The 19,462-nt window shown below is 32.7% G+C and overlaps 1 protein-coding gene across 3 annotated transcripts in view; it reads left to right on the forward strand.

Annotated features, from left to right (window-relative positions):
- NOVA1 (NOVA alternative splicing regulator 1) overlaps positions 1–19,462 on the forward strand; it is a 122,878-nt gene that overhangs the window by 36,730 nt on the left and 66,686 nt on the right. The window contains exons 2-3 of one of the 3 annotated variants that reach the window (XM_032445172.1): positions 10,931–11,015; positions 11,621–11,691. The exons of the other annotated variants lie outside the window; for them this stretch is intronic. The gene's annotated coding sequence lies outside the window, so the exon portion shown is untranslated. The remainder of the gene's footprint in view (positions 1–10,930; positions 11,016–11,620; positions 11,692–19,462) is intronic. 3 annotated transcript variants of the gene reach the window in all.

Raw genomic sequence — 19,462 nt, forward strand, 5'->3', positions numbered from 1 at the left:
TGAGTGTGTGAGATATCAACTTAAATTGTCAGTTTTGATAAATAAAAAAAGGAATATATTAGATATATGCAGTCTTCACTTTTTAATTTTATTAATATTTATTTTAATTTTTCCTCTGTGTAATAATATTAATCAAAGTCGAGGTTCTAGTATGTAGTGTATACTTACAGCATTAAAACTTAACATCTAAAGTTTGCATCTACTGACAGATGTATCATATTCTGTGTTAAAGCACCATTATAGTCATCACCAGAGTCTTTTTCATAAGTAGTACAAGAGTACCATGGACCCAATGATCCAGTGGAGACTGCTATTTTATATTTTTCAGGAGCACAGTGGAGCTGAGCTGATCCTGCCAACTTCCTCTTCGTTTTCTGGGACCATGAAAGAACTGGCAACCCTACTTTTTAAAACTGACTTATTTTTAGGTCATTTTTGATAACTATTCAGCAGATCTAAGAACAGAGTTTAATTTATGGTAATTTGTAAGACATTGTTAAAAAGGGTCTTAAATGACAAGAATTTCAGGCACTGAATTTTTTTATTTTCTATTGTACCTTCACTTTCACAAAGTGTTTTATTGTTGAAATATTAGCAAAGGAGCACAAAAATTCTGATGAAAAATCAATTGTCTAACTGATTTATGGGGTTCTTTACAAGGGAACCAATTAAGGAAATTCTTGTTCTGTATGAGAAAGGCCTGAAGTTTTAAGTTACAAGTAAATATTTAATTTTTTTAATATGACATGTATTTGGTGTTAGCTTTGTTTAAATTCTTTTTGCACATAAGTGCCATTTGAAATACTTCAACATAATTTAGCACATCTTGTTTTGTAAGATTCATGATTTTAAATTTTCCAAATTTTTATTTGACTGATAATTTTTGTTTTCATTGATAATAACCAATTTTTGTCATCAGCATTTTTAACACATTCCTGTTTGACTAGTGAGAACCTTTAATGTGTTTTCATGGCACTATTTCATTTTTCACGTGCATGGGTTATGGACTGCAACATTATTTAATGCCATGATTGCTTTTATGTTGTTGCTCTGAGATTGTTACCTTGAAATGCTGGTCCTTTTGTTCAAAACCCGACATAAACCAATTTGTTGAGGGTTTTTTTTTTGTTTGTTTTTGGATAGTGAGATATTTGTATATTAAAAAATAGGAACAACAACATTAATCTCTTCCTCCTCATTTTTGATAAGTTGTCTAAGTGGAATGAGATCTTTGTGAGCCTGCTGTTGTGGACGCAACATAGCATAGAGGAACTTTATAGTTGTTGTTGATGACTTCTAGAAACAAATTACAAATCATAAGAAATTCTCTGTATTTGATAACTAGGTCTTGGGCCTATTTGCTGATTTTTGCTTCAAAGTTATATTTTGGATCATGTGTATGGTACTGTTTAGATCCCATCTTTTCTCTTAAGAGCAACATGAACAGAAATGTTTACACAAAGTCAGTGAGAAGTAATCATGCATTTGCTGATAGTTTTTTTTTGGTTTCACAGGGTATGAATATAAATTTGTGTGTNTAGCATGCTGTATTTAGAATTTTTCACTTTCCATTTTTCCACTTTATCTAACTTGTGGAATATTTGCAGTAAGGAGCTCTTTAGTCTACATGAGCACATGCTGTCTTGCTTGTGTTCTCTCATACATGCATGCATATACTTGACAGGATGCAATTTTAATTTTAAGTTAACTGTATTAAGTACTTTCATCTCTTTCATTTAATACAGAATACTTTAGTGTTGTAATGGCTCATTTTGTTAACATATTTCTGAATCTGTTTCATTTTATGAACTTATCGTCACTCATTTCTTAAATGTTTTAGTAAGTTTTCAAAACTAAAAAAGTAACATGCATTCATATATTTAGCAATGCTCAAGCTGAGTGTAGAAGTAAAATTCTAGCCTTGTTTTCTTAATGATAGATTTATATATAAAGAGACCAAGAGTGATTAAATTCAATATATTTTCATAAAAAGTTCCTTTGTAGACATAAAAATATATATTCACTATGTTTTTATAAAACAAAAAAAACAAAACAAACAAACCATGTTACCTAATGTGTCTTTATGTGTAATTTTGAACCCAGTTTGTTGACTTTAACGCATCATCCCATAATGATTCTATAACTAGTCGTCCATAATTCCAAAAACAGTACATTATTTGTTAATAATACTATAACAGATGAATTTCCTTGGCACTGAGGATACAGCTATTGCATGAGTGTTTCCAATCCAAAACTGGCTTAAAAAAGCAAACGGGTGAGAGTTAAGAATTAACAGATCTTAGTTTTTGTATATGCTTGTAGCTATAGTTTGAACTTCAGTTTTGTAGAATAAACTGTATCCAAGCTAAGAGCCTTATGGCAGCAACATCCTCTTGCTATATCGTAATCTCACAACTTGAATAATTAGGTTAAAAATTTTGATCTTTTGCAGCAGTTGCTATAAAGTGAGTGGAATGTAGGTCCATTAAGAGGGTCCCTGTGGAGACTTTCAGAACTGCTGAACTGTTAAACTGCATAGAATAGGAAAACTGAACTGTTTTTTTCCTTTTACAGGCAGAGAATTAAGAAGAAAAGTCCTTTTGGCAATAAAAATGTTATATTTTTAGTCTATTGCTAATTATATTCAGTAAGTCTTACTGTTTTATTAGGTTTTGATGGATAGAATCATAGAATCACCAAGATTATCTAGTCCAGTTGTCCACCTACCACCAATATTTTCCCCCAAACCATGTCCTTTATGTATAACATATGTTTCTTGAACACTTCCAGGGGACAGTGACTTCATCATCTCCCTGGACAGCTGTCTCCAGAACCTGACTACTCTTTCAGAGTTGTTTTTCCATATATTGAGCCTGAACCTCCCCTGGAACAACTTGAGGCCATTCCCTTTAGTTCAATTGCTAGTTATCTGGAAGAAGAGGCTGACCCTCACTTCACCACAACCTCCTTTCAAGTAGTAGTAGAGAGCTGTAAGGTTCCCCCAACCCTCTTCTTCTCCAGATTAAACAGTCCCATTTCCCTCAGCTGCTTCATTGTAAGACTTGTGCTCCAGATCCCTAATCAGCTTTGTTGCCCTTGTCCTGGACATGCTCTCGGGCCTGAGTGTCTTTCTTGTACTGGGGGTCCCAAAACAACATAGTACTCAACATGCAGCCTCACTAGAACTGAGTACGTGGGGACCATCACTTCCTTGCTTCTGCTGGCAGCACAATTTCCAATTCAAGCCAGGATGCCATTGGCCTTCTTGGGCACACTGATGGCTTATGTTCAGCCAAGCAGTGACCAACACCCCCAGGTCCATTTCTTCCACACAGTCTTTCAACCACTCTGCCCCAAGCTTGTAATGCTTATGAGGTTGTTGTGAACAATGTGCAGGACCCAGCACTTAATCTTGTTTGAACTTGACCCCATTGGCAATCCAGTCTGTCCAGATCCCTCTGTAGGGACTTCCTACTCCCAGGAAGATCTACACCTCCTCCTAGTCAAGGTGATGAAGGTCTCAGATACAGCAGAACTTCTACAGTAAATCTTTGCAATATAATTTCTGAATATCTCTCAAGAAAGAGGAAGAAGGTGCTGATGACTGCATAGAGCAGCCCTCTTTTCTATGCCTCTTTCTTCCACAGCTCCTTGAATGCATGTCTTTACAAACCAGTCTGTATAGTCTATGTAGATTCTTTAAGTTCAGTTAGGAGCTTTCCAGAGTTAGCAGCAAGTATGGTGGTTAAAAGTATTGCAGTACTTTGCTTGACCGGAGGAGCTGCTGAACAGGATTTGTAGTTAAATTGAACTAAAGTTTTTAAGATAACAAGAAATGTCAATAATTGATCTGTAGTGTTTAATATGTGTATGTTTCCATTAATACAGAATCTCCCATGTTTCTATTACATTTATACTTCTGTATCATTCTATTTTAAATATTCAAAATTCTCTGCTGATATCAGAGCTTCCTTAGGATCAAAAAAAGACAGTTCTCCGAAGGGTGATAGGCAGGTACATGAACTCACTACTTCTATGACATACAGAAGTCTAGTGGCTTAGTTTCTTCTTGGAGTTCTGGCTTTCACTGTAGAAGTTGATACAGTATTGGTACATAGATTTAATTATCTGTTCCATTTTGCTTGATGGAAAGGTCAGAGTACTTTCCAACAAAGTTTAAGGCTAGCAGTATCCATAGGGATGGCTGTATCCAGTGTTCAAATGCTCTTTCATTCTGATAACTTCAAGCTGTTAAGGAAGATGTGCTTGTCAACGTGTGTAGATTCTGTAACAGTACTGTAACTGTGGTTGACAACTCCCATGTGTTCACGTGATCAGCAGGTGATAATCATAAAAAAATATGCTTCCAGACGAGACAGTCTCATTTTTCCTTCTTACTTTGATCTTTCCAAGCACCAAATGAAAACAAGACAATTTTACTGAGTAGTATTATATAACTGCATGGACTGGGATGATTTCAAGGGCTTGTTTTTATTAATTTGCTTAAGGAGAAGCAAAATGGGGTTTATAATCTGAATCATGAAGTCCTATGGCAGAGAGGAATAACAAGTGTTCTGTCTTCACTGTTGTTCCACTCAGCAAAGTTACAGGTTTGCAAAATCTCTAATGAGAACTATATTTGTTTTGGATTAGACATAAGATTTTATGTGAAGAAACCAAACTGTAATTCTTGGTACTTTTGAACTTAGATTTATCTCTTTTCTTTTTAGTATGTTGTTTAAAAACAAGGATTCTTTGGCTCCAAGAGAAAATATCAGTGAATCAGACTTGGAGGATTCTGTGAAATTAAATTCACAAAACTCAAAAGTTTTAACTTCTGAATCCATTCAGTATAAATTTTGTATCTCTGTACCTGCAATTGATAAAAACTTACAGCATCAAATCTGCATCTTTTTCTTAATAATGGATCCATTTTTAAGTTGCATTTCAGAGTAAAGTCAAACTTTACTGTGGCAATATTTCCATATGTTACCCTACAAATGCTGAATAGATTCATGCTCAAGTACTTTGGAGTAGTTAAAGAGGTCTGAAGGTGTCCTAACTTAGCTATCCTCCCTTGGTGAATTAAGTTTTTGGAATGCTGAATTTGTATGTCACCTTGTCTTGGCCAGTGATAATTGAGAATTCATTTCAACTTGATAGCTGTGTACTGATGGATGTGCTGTTAACTGCTGTAGCAAAATGTAAAATGTAGCAAAATAGTTTGCAGTGGTATTTACAGAAATGCAGATGTCAGTTGGAATAGCCTTCTCTTACACAGCAGTGTAGCAAAGAAATGATGCTGGGTGTTGAGATGGTAGTGAAACATGGCTAGGTAGAATTTTTGAGACTTGACTTTAAAATTGCTAAACCTATTATTATCTATGCTAAGTCTGCACTTGTTCTACTCCACCAGAATTCTCTGTACTGTTAAGATGATTCTAATTTTCATTCTGTGATTTTTGTTGTTGGCCACGATTCTTTCTGCAGTTATCTAATGTTACATGAATATTACACTGGATACACAACTATTTCTTGGTGTTATTTGAGAATGAACTCTGAAGTTTTGTGACTGCTTTGCCTTTTGTTTATAGGCAGCTGATTTGGTGATCAACATTGCAGCTCTTCTCTGTGGAGTTACTGTGTGCCTTTTGCTCAATTATAGGAGGAAAAACAAAACCAAATACTTAAGCTTTCTTCTGTTTCTTTTCATCAGAATATGAATATATGAAAATAGTTGTTCTGTTTCCAGTCTGTTTTATTTTAATACTGAGTCTTTGATATGTAGTGAGTGAAATCTGTTTTGCTTAATAAGGCTTCAGTTCGTTTCCCACACTTAGTCAGCTATTTGTTGGAAATAATACTACTAAGAGATAACTAGCTTGAAATTCTCTCTGCAGTACTGGATGGTAGGCCATCCGGTAATTTTTTTTTTTGAAAAATTGCATTTTCTACTGATTAACCAATGGGATCCTGCCCAGATTTTGTGAACTTTAGTGATCAAATGTGATGGTTTTTTTTGTTTGTTTGTTTGTTTTAGCAATCCATATAGGGTGTGATTTGAACTTAGAGATGGAATTTCATTTGCTTCTGAATAAATGTTTTTTGTCTTTCTCAGCCTAGAGATTTATTATTTGCAGTGCAAAAAAAAAAAAAATAAAATTACAAAAATAGATGACTTTTTTTTTTTTTTAGAACAGAGAATGGTTTTATCTAATTAAACCTTGTTATCTTGACAGCTTACAATTCTGTCTTGTTTTGGAAGTACTTTATTGCTTGTATTTTGAAGGGTGAAAGATGTGTGGAGATACTTGATAACTCGGTAACATAGTATTTAGTCATATTTTTGTAGGACAGCTGGTTAATGTATGTCTCCAGAATGGTCTGAGTAAGAATTATCTCAAGCCTGGTGGCATATGAACTTTGATTTCCTGTTCATCAGTAGGCCTGATAAAAGCTTCTTTGCCATATACGTTCGCATTCCTAATGGTGCCTATATGTTACATATTACATAGTTCATGGAGGAAAGGTTTTATGTACAATTTCAATTTCCATAAAGAACACAACATACTTTAAGCCAAGTATTAGTTTTGGTTATAAGACACCCTAGAACACTTAACTATTGATATATCAAAGCACCTCTGTCTTTTATACACCGGAAGTATGTCAACTAATAAGATATCTGTGCCTTCAAAAACTTGTATGGTTAAAATTTAGTATTATAATTTCCTCATAAATTAGTTCAGTGTTGAATAAATCTCCTTTACAGATTTATTTTTTGCATAGAATTTTAAAATCAGGTGTTGCTGATTACAAATGAAAAGATTCAAAGAGCAACATTTTTATTTCCTGAATTAATTCATATTGACAAGGTTGTCCTTCAGAGAGTTGTAAAATTGTATTTAATTATCAGTTCTAGTTTCCTTTAATAGCTTCTGTAACAAGATTGCAATTGTCATTGCTAGAAACAATTAGTTGTCCATCTGTGATTCATTCTGTCATATTACCTGTGCTTTGTGGTGTTGACACAGGAAGAATGCTATACTTTTCTTGACAGGTATTAATGTTTAATAGTATTCTGATTTTCTGCAGTCTACTTTAACAATGTCCTTGAATCTAGTTGGAAGTGGCTGTGAGTGATCAGTCTAAAATAAGCAAATGGTTATTTGGCGCTTCAGCTTTTGAGATGTTGGATTTAGTTCTTGAATATGAAATTTTGGTAGTTGGAAAACTCTGAAATCAAGGTATACCAATTAAAAACTGCTTTTCAGTTTCAACAGATTATTTTAGATAACATATTTAAAATAGTATGTAATTAAGTTTGTAAAGTGTTAGCAGGATGATCTATTTAAACCTGAACTGCAATAAGATTTTCTCACCAGTCCAAGTTTGCTTTTAGCAGAATATTGGACTAGTTTACTGTGGTCAGTGGTTCATAGTTTCTCCTTATTTCCTGTGGCTAACAGACTATCATAGAAGTGCAAGAACTCTCTAAGCCTTCTGTTTTAAGTATGATATATTTTCAGAAAGCTTGTAAATAAAAATACACAAAGACTAAGTCACCCTATGCTAAGCAATATGTAACACAAAAATCTGATACTGCCAGTTTACATTTTCTTTAAATAGCATATTGAGAGAGTCCAGCACAGGGCCACAAAGATGGATTAGGGAGTGGAGCACTTTCCTCACTTATGAGGAAAGGTTGAGGGAGCTGGGTCTGTTTAGCTTGGAGGAAGTGAAAGGTAATCTCATTAGTGTTTATAAATATGTAAAACAGGAAGAAGAGAGATTTAAACTAGATATCAGGGAGGAATTCTTTACTGTGAGGATGGTGAGACACTGGAACAGGTTGCACAGGGAGGTAGTGAATGCCCTGGAAGTGTTCAAGGCTAGGCTGGACTAAAGCACAAGTTACTATTAATGTCTATAAAAGCACATTTTTGCAACAATTTGATATGCCTAGTTACACATCTTGCTATATATTAATGGGAATGTCTTGTTATACTAGAGTGGTAAGATAAAACTACAGTTTTACATAAATTATTGTCAAGTCAGTAGGGTCTGTTATCTCAGGCAGATTACAACTCAACATGCTGTATATGTCTTAGATTCTGGTATAACAGGCTAGTTGTTTGGTTTTTTTTTGCTTTTACTTTTTTTTTCTTTTTAAACCATTGACAGTTGTTTAAAAACTTACATGTGCTCTACAAGCTCTACAGGCTTTTGCTCTTCAAAGCTGTTAAAGAAACTGTCTAATTTAGCGATACTTAATTGTAATATCTGGATGATTTAATTTAGTAACAAAGCAGTTTTTGTCTCAGTTTTAGTAGTTAAGCAGGAAATGCTGCATAAGTGTCCTTTCTTGATGTGGTTCTTCTTTTCTTTATGGACTGTATGTTTTTCCTGTTTTTCTGTATTCTTAGTTTTTTTGGTTTTTTTTTCCAGATGTTGGATTATTGTTGTAAATTTCAATGTTTAAGACAAAATGAAATACCATTAAAATTAGCAGTGTAATATTTACCTTTTATATTGAGGTAGAACTTCTGTAAGCATGCATACTTTTTTCCTAAATACTACATGCTAGAGTTGAAACAACTCCAAAGCATTCCTTAAAATGAAAAATTTAGGAGCAAGAGCAACATAATGAAAATACTGTGCATCTTTACTAATCTTCAGATATTTTCCTTCACTTTAGGTAAACATTAATAAGGTGAGAACAGTCATCTGTTCTCAAATACCTGATGCCAATTACAAAAATAATGAACTGTTTACTTCTTCAAAGCCAGTCTTTTTAAAGAAAAATGAAGTTACTTGCATTACTTTAAATATCTTAGGTTTCTCATATGTGCCATGACATAATATGAACTATCTCATACTCTGAAATTCTGATAGGGTGTAGGATACATAACTGGTAAAGGACATTCTATCTTGTAATTTCCAGTTAATTTAATTGGAAATAATGACAAATACATAAAAATGACTTAATTCCCCTCTTGTAAATGGAGTAGCTGTTGTATGGTATTTGTATTCTTTTTAAAAATGTTTATTTTGTTTACTGAAAGATCTGTGTACTTTCACTTCAAGATGCATCCATTTTAATATTGAACAAACATGAGAAAAATGTTGCAACCCTGGACATACACTTTTAAATACTTTTAAAGCATTCTTAAAAACGACCCTACTTATAAGGTTTACTTCATTAAGCTTGACTACTGGGTTTATCAAACTTGAGCTAATCTAAGAGGTGAAGCCAACTGTGGATTTCATGGGCACAATAGCAAGAGAACAAACCTTTCCCACAACAGAAATGGGAAAGTAAACTTTCCACTGATTTACTGAATTTGTAGAACTAACAAACACATACATTCGTGTGCTTCTACCTGGCTTAAATTGTTTATGTGGACTAATTTACTGAAGAAAATGTGCATTTTTATTGGAAACCTTTGAGAAAGTTTTTGTCTTTGCTCTCAGAAATGGAACAGTTGTTACTGGAAATGAATAAATTCCAAGCCTATTGAATTTGTGCTGTTCTTTTAAATGTTTCATTTACCTAAGAGCTTTGCTAAAAATAAATAAATCTGCATCTTTTTCTATCAGTTTTCTTGATGTTAGAGCTATTATTAGTTTTCTGAATATTTTCCTGGCCTCCTGACTTGTCCAATTTATATTGCAGTTACTGCAGTAACATCTTCATATAAATTCGATGCTTGGACAGTTGCCATGTCTTTACAAGTTTAGAAATTTGAATATGCATCTGATATAGCTACTGATTTTGTTTTTGAAAAGATTTATAGAATGGACAAATATACACGTGTTCAAAAAAAAAACAAAAAAACTTCAATTTCTGCTGTATAGCTCATCTTGTATTGTCTTCATGGAAGTTATTTGGGTATGTTAATTCTAAAATGCAGCCTGTGCTTCTTTTTCATATCTGGTTGAATTATAAGTAGTTCTAGGAGGAAAATTCTTGATCTTAATATTCTCTAGCTCATGTATTGTTCCCCTTAAGTATTTGTTTGTGTCATAATCATTAGTATACACAGCTTTCCTCCATTAAAGTAAAAGCTTAACTTCCAAACAAGAAAAGTCAGTAATTTACTTACTGCAAAATTCTATTAGAAGTAAGAATTATTTTATTCCATTCCTACATAATAAAAGAAACTAAAATCAAAAGCCCTGCTGCCAAAGAAAAGGTTTCCAAGCATGCGGATAAAGCTTTATGAATATAGCTTTTCTTTAGGATAAATGTAGTTTGTAGTTATAATGTAAAATTCAAAATTACAGACACCATTCTAAAATGTGCAGTAATTTGTTTCCATGTTTCGTTAGGGATACTTCTTTGGACTTCCTCTTTGATGGGACTGTAAAATCCAATTTTACCTGTAAGTCTTTCCAATGGCAGCTATCTTAACTACTGTTTTTATTTCTCTTCAGTTCTCTTTGTTTCCCTTAATACATTAATCTTCTACATCACATTTATAGTAGATAAGTAGTTAGTAAGATTAGTAAAACAAAGGCTTTAGTGGTAGTCACATAGTTGAAATCCAGTGGAAGTTTAAGGTTCTCAATTTCTCTTTAGCAAGAATGTTGTAGGTATTTTTTAAGAAGACGGCATTTCTTTTTTTCTTTTTTTTCTTTGAGAACCGAGTACAGCATTGCAATTTTTTCTGATTTTCAAAATGTGCTGCAGAAAATGTACTCCATGCATTTTAGACAAAAACTTCTTTTACAACTTGAACTAGTTCTAGACTGATTTATTTATGAGAGAAGATACAGTGTGTGAGATCTTGAAGTCAGCACATAGACAAAAAAACAAAACAAAACAAAAAAACAACAAAACAGGAAAAAAATGAAAACAAAAGAAAACAGACACTTCAGTTTCGGAAGTTTTCAGAGCAGTGACATGGCCTTCCATTCAATTTTTTACCAGATATCACAGACTGGAAATGTGAGCTTTGGCTGATACTGCTGGGAAGGAGAGTGCGGCAGGCAGCTGTAATTCCCATCCTGTAAAGGTACTGATACTTAAAGTCTCTGTAGTCCAAATTGGTACACAAAAGTACTAAAATGTTGAATTTGGGCCTTAGTTCTATTTTTGAAGCACATTTTCTGTCATTCATTCCTGGATGTTCTGTGGAAATATATTTTTAAATTTTTTAATATGAGTAAGGAGAAGATATTTTGCAGTTTCTTGCAGGTTGCTTCCTGGAATACAGTCCAATAAAAAGCAGACACTCTCTATGCTAGCCTTTTACTTGAACAACAACTTTCTGAAATGAACAATAACCTATTTTGAAAAGGTATTTCCTGATTTGAAAATGGTTCTTTACCATGATGTGTCTGAAAGGTGCACTGAAGAGCCACCTGCAAAAAATTGTTCCAGGACAACCACTGGCCATAATATGGCAGCATCAGGTTTGTGTGCAGTGCTGTACCAATTGCAGTAATGCTTCCTACAGAGAAGAATCAAAGAAAAGAAAAAAAAAAAAAAGAAAAAAATATATATATTTGTGAAGCAAGGATTTTCTTGGTTTGCTTTTAAGGAATCTTAAAGCCTAGAAAGTGATTGAACAGATGACTCCATCTACTGTAAAACACATTCCGTTTTATATATTTTCAGGGAGTGTGGAGTGGCACAGGAAGGAAATGGCATATCGGTGGAAAGTTGCTCTAATTCAGCACAGGATTCTTGTGAGAAATTCCTTCTAATATTACATCATTCTTATTCTGTTTTTCAAAATTTTAAACCTTATTTCTTCATTTTATGCCACTTTTGTTCATATCAACAACCACGTTAAAGGTAGCAGATAAAATAGGCTTTCATTACTGTTAACAGAGCACATCTCGTTAGCATGAAAATTTGTAGTACTGCATATTTTGTCATACTCTTTTGTGAGAACTTGTGGATTTAGTAATAATTATATTTCCCCTTTCTAATAAGTTTTTTGTTGCTGTTTGTTTGTTTTCTTTAAAGCAGTGTTACACTGTTTAACTTGAAATTCCCCAAACAAAAGCAAGTCTTCCACTCCTGTGAATGTTTCTGACAACAATGGAAGTATCAATTAAGCGAATTGATTAGTGGGGAATAGAAAAGCTATGCCTATGTGAAAATTGAAGGGGGAGAAGAGGGAAAGGCTATTCACTTATTACATCAATTTTACTTAACATTATATGATAACTTTTTTTTTTCTTATTTTGTTTTGCCTGAGCATTTTAACTGGATCTAAATTACGCTTGCTTATCAAATTTTGTTTATAACTTAAAGGAAAGTATTTATTTCTTTCTTCATCTATAAGTTTAGATGAGAGCCTGAAAGATTTTTTTTCCATACAGAAAAGATAATTTAAGATCAGCAGTGTCTGTCAAAACTTATATATTTGAGGTATAATAGCAATGTAATTCGGTAAAAAGTAGCAAAATATGAAACATTAAGACTAGATTACCATTGCTGATTTTGAAAAATGCTCACGTAGTTTGAAGAATAACCTTCACTTATTGGACTGTTTTATCCTGCTGTTTTCTTCTTCAGGTAGTTGTCATTTATAGATGATTCAGAAATTAAGATGAGCGTGGAAAAACCATAACCACGTGATGAACTCTGCCAATTCATGCACGTGATGTCAAATGGAAGATATGGCTGCATTTATTTCTTTTATTTGCAAAATAGAAATTTTTGCTTTTATATATATATATATATATATATATATATATATATTAAAAATTACTTGGGAAATGATGACTGTATTCTTCCGCATTTTTAATGCATTTTTTATGAAGCAGTCCTGTATACTGTTGAGTGCCTACTGAATGGCAATATTGACTTCGTCTTTCCCTCTTATTTGAAGCTTATGCATTTCAGCTGTTGATCTATTAGTTAGCAGTTTCCTCTTGTTAAAACTGTATGACTCCACTGTTTCTTGCCCTTGTTCTCTCCCACTTCTACTTTCTGATCCACTTATACACAACTTACTCATTTCAATTAATTAATTAGTGTAAGGCTCTGTAGTCATGGTGGAATGCAACTGTTAACCATTTGTAACTTTGTCTTAAAATGGCTCATCTTACATTATTTGCCTGCCATCATCTCATTTTAGTATGTGCGCCAAACATTTTCTTCCTAAAAATCTTCATTTTCTTGATACTAGTTATCTTGCACATGGATTCGATCACTACTGTGTTTTATTTTGTTTCTTGTGCAGAGTCAGACATCTACTTTTCCTTTCTCCAGTTCTTAGGATGTCTTGTCTTGACCGTGCTCATATGTGAATCATATGCTGTGCTTGTAAATTGGATGATTTGGTTTAAAGGTCATATCAGTTTTCTTTCCAGACACTTCCTTTTCAATTTTGGTTACTGTGTATAACCTACTCTTCATTTTCAAGACTAGTAATTTGGGTACCAAATTGCATACCCTGTAAGATTCTAGATTACATGCATTCGAACTTTGTAAAACCTTCAAATGCTTGTTTTCCTTTACAGGTAACTAGAGTCATATCTAGGCTCTTTTATATATTTCAAAAGTTCTATACTTCCAAAGTCATTGGACTAAGTTCTTTATTTCTGATCAGACCTCTTCAGTTTCACTGCTTTATATGCCTTTATCTTGTAAAAACGTAAAATGTTGTTTCTAGTTATCACAGTTTTCTATACCTTACCTCCTTTTCTTAGAATTTTACAGTGTTTAACTTGCAGCATGTATAATAATTCTAATTGTCACAAGTTATAAGTGTCAGAGATTGCAACTGGACAGATACTTTACATTATGAATTGTGAGCTGATACCACTTTCCCAATGTTACAGATTAAACTGAAAACAATGAAATTGAAATCACAAATCACTTATTCTGAGTTGGAAGGGACTCACAATAATCATTGATTCTAGCTCTGTTGGAGTCCAAATATCTGGATAGGTTTTCATTGAGTGTTTTTTTCTGAACATTCTTTTCTGCTGTAGTTCTAAACATCTTCTTATGCTGGAGTGTAGGAAAGTATGTTTCCATTAGTATGTGCTGCCATGATTCTCAATTGTTCAGAAAGTAAGAAAGAACAGGGAAAAAGAATCCTAATGTGAACTTGAGCAGCTAGTTATGAGGTCAAAATTAAGCTAAAATAAGCAGTGAAGCTAAGGTATGAAATTGTCGATGCAAAGAGAGTATGTGGAAGACTCAGTTATAAGCATTCTTAGATCTGTGTACTTTAAATACCTTATTATATTGTGTGTAAGTGAAAAATATGTTATACTTAAATAGTATTTTTCTCATTTAGAAAATATTGATCACATACAAGAACTCAGCAACTCTTCAGAAAGCTGTGTTATGTGAACTTATTTTAAATCTTTTGTGTTAAAACGTGCTATGTAATAAATCTGGGAAAATGATTCTTCGGCATAAATGATATAAAATATTTTCTGTAACTGATTAAAATTCTCATGCTCAAGTATTTTGGTTGGTTAGGTTTAGGTTTATGTTTAGCATGTTAATCTAATATTAGTGTGTTAGTTAGTCACATGTTAAGGTATTTGTAAGTCTCAGAAGTAAAACACTTCAGTTTTTGTGGAGAATGCATCTATACCTGAATATTAGGTAAAATGCTAATATTTTCTTCTTTATTTTTTTTTTGTACACTATTATTAGTTTGCAAGGTTATAGTACTTAAAATGCATTTCTAGAAATATATTTTTTCATTGTGTTGAAGGAATTGTGTCAGTGTGTGGTAACCTTTTTTTTTTCCCCTTCCACTGTGCAACTTAAAATAGTTTTTTTTATGCTGATTTAATGTCTTCCTTGAGAATACTTTCAAGGACAGCTTTGATTAGATTGATCAGACTTAATGAATATGTATAAGTATTGGACTAAATTGTAGGCTGCATTTAAAAATAAACTGTCCTGTGTGTATCACATTACTGTAGATTGCAACGAAAGAATGGGGCCATTCTAAGAGTAAGATTCAAGTAACTTTAGCTGAACTCTGATTTAATGTTATAAACCCTGCAATTCAATCATTCATTCTTGTATTTGAAATTGACCTAAGGATTGTGTAGAATTGCAATTTTTCTAGCCTTTTTTTTCTTTCAATGCCTGCTTAAGTCTTAAAAACTCTTCTTGAACATCAGTAGACCTCAACCTTAGAGGATGTGTTTTTAATATGTATTAAGTAACATGTCTGTCTTGGCATTGTCCACTTGTTGCACAGTGAAGAGATGTGCTATATAGAGTTTTTTTGTTGAAAGAAGAAGGTACAGATGGAAATTTCTGAAAGGGAACAGTATGCTTTTGTACAGTACCTTGCTGACATCTAAAGAACTTTTCTTATAATATGCCTGGTACAGTACAGTATGAGATGCTAATCATATGTGTTTAAATGACAATCGTAGTTTAAAGAGCTGTTCTCCCTTTCTAATGTATTTGTTCACCCCACTTCAGAATATTTGTCTATTAAAGTACTACAGAACCACTAAACTGACAGGTGGCATCGTGAAGTGACTTGATCAAATTTCTGTAGAGGCTCTGGTCTTTTTAGTTGGCTTTATACCTGTCATTCTGAAAATCAAGTGTGCTTTTTAAGACTCAGATGTAGAATAAAATGAAATGATTCCTTGGACCAAATTAAGACTCATTGTATTTATACGGGTTAATTACTACTAAATTTTTTTCTTACAAAATTCTAGTCTTAATGATATTTCTTCAGCTTTCAAAAAGGCATTTATTTGGTGTTGTTTATTAAGTGAAACTGGTTAAACAGGCTAGAATGGTTTCGCAACCATGTTACTTTTCAGGACTGGAAGAAATAAGAGCAAGAAAAACTATTAAATCCAAAGCACAGAGTTTGGACTTAGCTTATTATGGAAGTTACTGGTTCGTTATTGTAGTTAAGAAAATCAGTGTAGTAAGACCATAGATTATGAGTCGTTATGACCTGAATAAGTGTGCCTGTATGAAAATTAATTGGCAAATAATTATATTGACTGGAACATAATACTTTTGGAGGAGTTGGCCACATCTGTTTCATTGCTTTCAGAAGGAATTTCGATCTAAAATAAATGACCTGATGGAAAATGTGCAACACTTGCTGATGTACAGTGGGCTGTTTTTTTATCATTGTGTAATACAGGTCACATATGTTTTGCAAAGATAATGAAAATGGTAACAAAATGCTCTTGAGGTTTTTGATACATAAAACTGTAGTATCTGTACTAAGGTTCTACAGAGTTATTATAAATCTATCTCAAATATGTAATTTAATCAGGAATTATCATTTTGTTTGTTATTATTATTTCCTTGCAAAGTTTAAATAAATTTTTTAAACTTTAAAATGAAAATTCTATCTAAAGTCCCCTAGGTGAACTGAAAATTGTTTTTATGTTCTCTTTTTGAATTTTGGAAAATCAATAGCTGTATATATAACTGAATACTTCAAGTTTTGACCAGCATTTCTTTGGCACAGTTTAGTTTTGTGAAAACATTTTAATGATAGATTTCTTTCAAGGCCAATGTACTTCATGTAAATATTACTGAAACAAAAATGTCATGAATATTTAGGTTTTTACGCACCACTTATATTTGCTATAACTGTTTTCAAGCATGTATTCATATTTAACTTCTTAATCATTGAATTGGTTGCTTAATACATTTAAGACTATCTATATGCATGAAATATAGATATTAATTTGCTTATACTTCAGTTAGGGCATTATGTTTTCTGCGCTTGCATTTTGTGTGAATGTGCTTGCTTAATATTAACTTTAAAGATTTGATAGTAATTTGTTGACAATTATAGTTGTCTTTAATTGCATTTATATGCTAAGCAGATTATATCTTAAAATATAACTTGAACTTCCTTAAAGTGCAGGATAGTTTCATGATAGCTTTTTTTTCTTGAGTGGAGTACCATGTACATGGAATATCACTCTGCATCTCTGCATATATACTTTACATTTACTCCTCTATTGCAGACTGAAATATTGATTCCTCAATTCTATCTTCTTGTGTAATGACTTAGAAGACATAAAGTTTGTCCTAATCAATTTTGCAGTGACTGTGTACTGATTAATGAAATCTGATGTTCTTGATAATTATCCCTTACATTACACTTCACGTGATGAGTTATGTTTTTAACACAAGGTCTGTCAATGTGTAAAATGCCAGCAGTGTTTCAATAATAGCATCATAATTATTGCTGCTTTCCTAGGCTGTAGTTGAGGAAAAGCTTCTATGTTCATGAAGTATGATACTACGTGTTTAACTTGAATATCTGTATTATCTCTGTGTATATAAAGTTGATGTAGATTGTGTTTGGCTGAAATTTGTGATTAGATTTTTTATATTACTGAGTTTTCATATTTTCATCTTCAAAAATGCACCCATTATATGCTCTTTTGTGACAAAGTGAAATGTGTGCAAAAGGGACAGAAATGCTATTTAGCAGTAAGTGAGGAGAAAAGAAATACCACATCCTTTTTTAAAATTTATTTCTGAACCTCAATCTGTGAAACTTCTTGCTTTAGAAGATAGTCCCTTTCCTATGCATTCATGATTTTGCAGACATCTGACATTTAGCTGAAGTCATTACCAGATTTTAGGAGTTTAAGCTTACGTTCATTCTTTTATTATAGAAGCCAACCTGTTGCTTTAACTGTCCTTTTGGTCTCTTCTGAATCCTTTCCAGTTCTAATGCATCCTTCGGAGACAAAGTGACCAGAGCTGAATACAGTTTAAACATGCAAGTAAATCTTTTATGTCATCATAAGCAGTGTCATACTTTTTTCTGTTTCATATTTCCTTCCTAGAAATTCCTAACATTTGGTTTGCCCTTTGGCTATTAACACTGAGCCAACATTTTTATGGATATCATAATCCGAAATTTCACTCTTGAGTGAAATAACAGTCTATTCTGAGTCCATTATTTGTGTGTGAAGTTAGGATCGTTTTTCTCCTTTGTACATTGTATTTGTGTACATAGAATGTCATTTGCCTTTCTTTTACGCGGTTGCTTAGTCTTGAGACTCTTCTGTGGTTCTTCACTGACACACGTCCTTATCCCTTAACAATCATCATCCAAATAACAGAACCATCAGCATTGATGTCTGCTCCCATTTTCCAGATTGCTCACTGCATGTAATACTATAAGTGATCTCTCTCCATTGTGAGAGTGGATAGTTTGGTCTTCCCTCTTCCCTTTTAATTCATTATTTTTGCATGTGAGGACTTTTCTTATTCTGCAGCAGTTTGATTTCCTAATAATCCTTTTGAAATGACATTATTTGAACCTTTTTGGAAAGGAAGCAGCAATGGCTCTCTTACAATTGAAACAGAACCTTTCAAAATTTACATCATGTAACTTGTTCAGAGAATTTTATTTAAACTACAATTTCATCATTGAAATCTCCTTCAAATTTTAATTTAGAATCTTATTAAATAAAGAATTTGGAATATGTATTCAGAACTGTATACAATATTCTCCATGAAATGACATTGTGGCATAACCTTGTTGTCTTCTAATCTGTGACAAGTTCATTGATGCTACATAGTAGAAAAGTCTGTAGTCAGAAACAGATCATGTTTTATTGCATCTTACATGATTCCTACTGTATTACACATACAGTGCAGGTACAAATTCAGATTAAAAGATCTTCAGAAAACTCCTTGTAGTTTGCAGTCTTTCTTAGAATTATTCTTAAAAGAAGTTTTTATTTCTTTTTCTGGTCTCATCTTTTCTGATTACTCTCCTGATTACAAATTCTAGAAAAACTAGCTGAGAGGCAATATAGAAAGAATAATAGAGAATCATTTCCAAGTAAACTTAGATAAAATTTTTTTCTTTTCTAACTCAATAGAAAAAGTACAGAAATGATCCTAGGTTATACAAAATAAAGTAAAAACTAACTTTGATGTTGTTTATCCTTGTGGGTTTACAGGTAAATACATTGCATAATATTCAGTATAGCTGGTATAACAACCTCATAAAATAACTCTTAAAATTCTGTAAAATGGTTGTTATATTACTATTTTGAAAAATAATTGTTTTTAACATTGTACAGATCATTTATGAAGGGATGTCAGAAAACTTGTTTAGTTTACAATCCTAATCATTTTTATAGCTCATGTTACGACATCTATAGCTCTTCAAAACTTTGAATCTTAGGTTTGTTTTGTTTTTTTATGATTATTTTTTCTCTTTGCTTTTTGTGGTAATTGCCATGGAGTTACCAAAAAGTAGCTTACACAATAGTGTTTGATTTAGAATATTTTTTCCTAACATACCTGCCATACCAGCATTTCTTTAAAGTGTATTTCCTCACTGAGGAAATATTTCACTTGATACTGACAACAAGGTTTCAAGAAAATTTGATTTATAATCTGTAATTGCCTTCAGAGTAGTTTAGATTTCATACATAACCTTACACTTGTTTACATTGAATTTTGTCACCTAATTAAATAGCTCTATATTGATACATATGTTCTTCT

The sequence above is a fragment of the Coturnix japonica genome, chromosome 5 (assembly GCF_001577835.2).
Source record: "Coturnix japonica isolate 7356 chromosome 5, Coturnix japonica 2.1, whole genome shotgun sequence".
In the NCBI taxonomy this organism is placed as follows: domain Eukaryota; kingdom Metazoa; phylum Chordata; class Aves; order Galliformes; family Phasianidae; genus Coturnix; species Coturnix japonica.